Source organism: Pinus tabuliformis, chromosome 1_1, assembly GCF_031772625.1.
Source record: "Pinus tabuliformis cultivar Carrire ecotype Pingquan chromosome 1_1, CPIR1, whole genome shotgun sequence".
In the NCBI taxonomy this organism is placed as follows: domain Eukaryota; kingdom Viridiplantae; phylum Streptophyta; class Pinopsida; order Pinales; family Pinaceae; genus Pinus; species Pinus tabuliformis.
Window position 1 is genome coordinate 469557183 of NC_142297.1, and position 4618 is coordinate 469561800.

Here is a 4618-nt window from a genome sequence, read left to right on the forward strand (position 1 = left end):
GAATTTTGGTCTCCAAGAGATATTGGCCTCTATGTATGCTTTTGGTTAATGACTATGAGTAGGATTAAACACTTCAATATAGTAATTTTTCTTTCTTTCTAACTCATTATCTCAAGTACGTTTGTGGAAATTTTCCACAACAAAAGCTTTTATCTCTTTACTGTTTATGGGACACACGTTCAATAAAATACCCCATTTACTAAACCATTTGTTATTTTGTTGTTTTTTTCTTTCTATTGCACAATCTGTCATTAAAGACAACCTTGGGCCATCTACCCTCTTCCATTTGCTCAATTTTTTAAATACCTTATGACTCGCACAATAGCAATTGCTTCAATAGGGGCAACCCCTATTTCACTTGTAATCTTGAATTTGTTTGTAATCAAACGCTTCTGAATTTTCTCAATTTGTCTCCACTGCATGTCAGATGTACTTTTGGCCCATAGTTCACAACTATAGAGAATCACCAGAAGCTCAAAAAGAGTTTGAGTGGTTTTCTGTCACGCTACTATATAAATCTAGGCCTTTCAAGATGGATCGTCATTCTCAATTCCTACAATGCTTTTCTTTATTTGGGTTTTCAAAATCATGGAGTTTTAATATATCTATGGATTTAGCAATCCAATCTCAACGCAAATCTCTGTTGTTAGGGGCTTTTCTCAGAAGGATTTTGGGTAACACATCTAGTCTTGAGTTCAATTTCCTGTGATCATAATATTGTTTTCTCACACAGAAAAGAAGTAAATTTCAATAATTTCTTTTTCCTTATGTTTGATATTGAGAACTTGATAAATTGGTGGGGTCTTTTTTATATCTTTTACAGTTTTTTTTTCAGTTGGGCAAACAAATTTATAATGTTTTGGGCTTGTGTAGGACTGAATTGACAATATTAATTTATAACAATGGAGGGATTGGTGCTGCAATGAACACAGTCTCATGAAGATGAAAGTAGTGAATTCTCCAAGAAGCAAAAAGCTACGAAGGAATGGGTTGATCCAACCCAAGGTCTCGCTAATGCCAGCCATGACTTTCGTGAGCATGGAGGTGTGAACGTGTCTATAGAAGCCTTTGCCACCTTTACATTCATGGAGCCTGAGACCATGAGAAGGATGTTCAATGGAGAGTGATGGGCCTCTAAATTAGACATAAATTCAGGCCAATGAACATCCTTTAGCACATTAAACCTCTCTTTTTGCATTAAATAATGTATTTTGAACTTTAATATATTCATTAGGAAGGTTTATGAATAATTGCATATTTGTGCCTAATATTATTTAGTTTTGTGGAATACTATGAGAATATTGGGCAGATTATGAAGATTTGGAGGATGAGATAATTTAGGGACTTGCTACCTACTACAGGAGGATCAATATTAAATAATAATAATAAAAAGATATTATGGAATTATGGCACAGATTGTGGAACTCCAATAATTGAAAAAATCTAGGAATGTGTTCCCTGCCATTTAATGCAGATTCCTAGTATCGGGAACCAGATCCACTAATCAAGGGATTTTGGTGGGGAAAGATTCCTCCTTCATGGGGAATGATTCCTAATTATTTTGTATAAATACCAAGTCGAATTTGCCTCTAGGGGTAGATTTTGATTAGTCTTCTTGTGGAGAGAACTCATATTTTGCAGCTCCATTGTATTTTCTTGCAGGGATTTAATTGCATTGATGAAAATAATGAATATTGGTGTCATGTTCAGCTTCTAAATCTTGTTCTCCTACATAGGACTTAGAGTTTCCTTGGGCTTGGCCATGCCAGGAGCTTCAAAGTCATTTTGTATCTTTTTCTTGACTTCTTTTTACTCTTATTCACATGCATCTCTTCTTTTTGTTTCTTTCTATTTCTGCATTTAGTATTAATGATTTATTGTTGTAGGATTGGGTTAAATGGTTGATGTAATTTCTTTTACAGGATCAGAAGCATCATTTCATTCTTGGAAAAGATTTGGAAGGTCATATTAATCATTTATCTACTTGGATTAATCTTCTTATTCCCAAATCTAGATTTCTTGAACTCCTTTTTGGCAAATAACAATAAAATTATGCTATTTTTTAGAGCATGCTAAAGAGATTCAATCGAGTTGGTTCCACTTTCATTAGATCAAAAAAACATTATATTTAATAAAAGAAATTACCCCATTTCAGTTTCACTTGATTAGGTTAGGCATTTGATATATTTACTAGCTCACTAGTTCTCAAATTTCTGATTTTTAGACTAAGTAATTTTCTGTTATTTAATATATCTTTCCCATGTATAGATAAATTTTTGGATAGATGCAGACAATAATGTGTGTTTTTGTTGCAGGAGCTTCTACATTGCAGGTATACCTCATCTTATTCGCCTCATCCAAGTCTCATCCACCCATGTCGCCAAAGCAAAATTTGTCATTTCCATTGAGCAAATCTACCCATCTTGAAGCCCTTGCTTGAGTTCTGGGTAGTATCCACCACCTCCATGCCTTATTCTTCCATTATCCACCTCTCCCAAGCTCCATTCAACCTTCTAGACCACTTCCTAAGCTTTCGGCTTACTTTTTCTAATAAAACAGGGGATCCTGTAGACATCCTGTAGTGGCCAGTTTTGAGCCTGAATTGAGAAAAATTATCACTAGAAGTCAGGATTAGGCCCCTAATTTCCCTCCAAGCCATTTGAACCATTGTACTCATTTTCCTCCACACCTATCTCCCCTGCCAAAGAACCAAGCAAGATTAGCATTTACAATTTTCAAGCAAAAAGATAAAAAGGAAAAAGTTATTTTATATTTATTCATGTACACAACAGTTAGCACTCTCGAGATTAGATTCCATGCTCATTTAGTTTAAATCATCACATGTGATAAATAGGGTTAAGTTAGGTCTCTTTTACATTTAGTTCATGATCTTTATGCAATTAGAATATGTTTCTTTCCTTGTACTTTATTTCTTCCAATAGGTTAGGGTTTCCATTTCAGTTCATTTTCTACAATTAGTTTAGGGTTTTATTTCAGTACATGCACTCCATTACATCATGACAACAAAGGAAGGACACATTGTATGCTGCAAATATAGTGACGATACCTCTTAAGATTGTACAAACCCCAGGTTGATAATTAAAGTCAGTAGCCTTGGGAGTTGCAACATTCTTGCTGCAATACTGAGGCTTATCAAAGATCCTGGCCGAAAACGTGATTTCTTCACATACAACAGGCATTTCAATCTGTCTGTTCTCAATTTGGGGAAGCAAATTGCTACTTTAGAGGGGACTAAAGCTGCATATTGTACTTCCAATGGTATGCTTGCAATATCTTTTGTTTTATTATAGCTGTGTAGTCATGGAGATCATGTTGTGGCCTCTATGTTTTAGTATGGAGGGACCCATGCAATGTTAGCAGATTTTTTTTCCAAGGGCCTGTGGGGTTTCAACATCTTTTATTGATATACACATGCTTGATGATGTGAAAAATGTCATAACATCATCTACCAAGGTATTATATTTTGCAGTTGCAGACATACCATCTATGTCTGCCATTTCCCATGAGAAAAATGTCAAGGTGGTAGTTTATAATACATTTGCCCCCATGATCATATCTCCTGCAAAGCTCAGTGTTGATGTTTTTATTCACAACATTTCAAAATTTATCAGTGGGTTTGTTGATGTTATAGCAGGAGCAATATGTGGGCCAGCAAATCTGATAAATTCCATGATGGATCTCCACCAGGGAACCTTGATGCTCCATGGGGCCAACTATGAATCCTAAAGTGGCATTTGAGATCTCTGAAAGGCTTCTCCACTTACAATTAAGGATGAAAGAGCATTGTTACAAAGCATATACTTATGCAAGCAGGATGAGGAAATTGGGGATGAAAGTTATCTATCCCGGTCTAGAAGATCACCCTTAGTATGCCCTTTTGAAGTCCATGGTTAACAGTGGGTATGGGTATGGAGGGATTTTGTGTTTGGACATGGAGACTGAGGAGAAGGCCAACAAAATCATGAATCACCTGCAGAATTATACACAGTTTGGGCTGATGGCAGTGAGCTTGGGGTACTATGAGACATTGATGTCATGCTCTGGTAGTAGCACTAGCAGTGAGATGAATGAGGAGGAGAGTGGATTGGCAGGGATCTCACCCGGTTTGATTAGGATGTCTATTGGTTACAGTGGGACTTTTGAGCAGATATGGAGCTAATTTGAGAATGCCCTCAACGAGATGACTCAAGTCCTGCCTTTTTAATGCTAAAATTGATGTAAATACTATTCAGTTTTTGTTTAACTGTGATAGTTGTATTTAGTAAAAGTTTGGTTAAAATTTCTCATTGATTGTTGAAAGAGAAGTTTGACAATAGACAAAGGTATAATTTTTCATTCATTGGACTTGTACATCACAGGTAGTTGACTATTAATTTTTCAATCAACTATAATTTATCACATATATTGCTTACAATTAATTACATTGTTCTCTTAAGCCTATCGTCTTCCTAATTCGATCTTTTCCTCTGGAAATTCAACGCTTTCCTTTTTTTTATGTATATTTTCGTATTTATTAAAATTTAATTTATTTTAATTTAGTATGTAAATTTATTTTATATATTTATGGTATGGAATTTTAAAAAATTTGTTATTTTTT

At 35.0% G+C, this 4618-nt stretch overlaps 1 pseudogene; it reads left to right on the plus strand.

Annotated features, from left to right (window-relative positions):
• Window positions 1-902: 902 nt before the first annotated feature.
• Window positions 903-4225, plus strand: LOC149213783 (methionine gamma-lyase-like; annotated as a pseudogene).
• The last annotated feature ends 393 nt before the right edge of the window (window positions 4226-4618 follow it).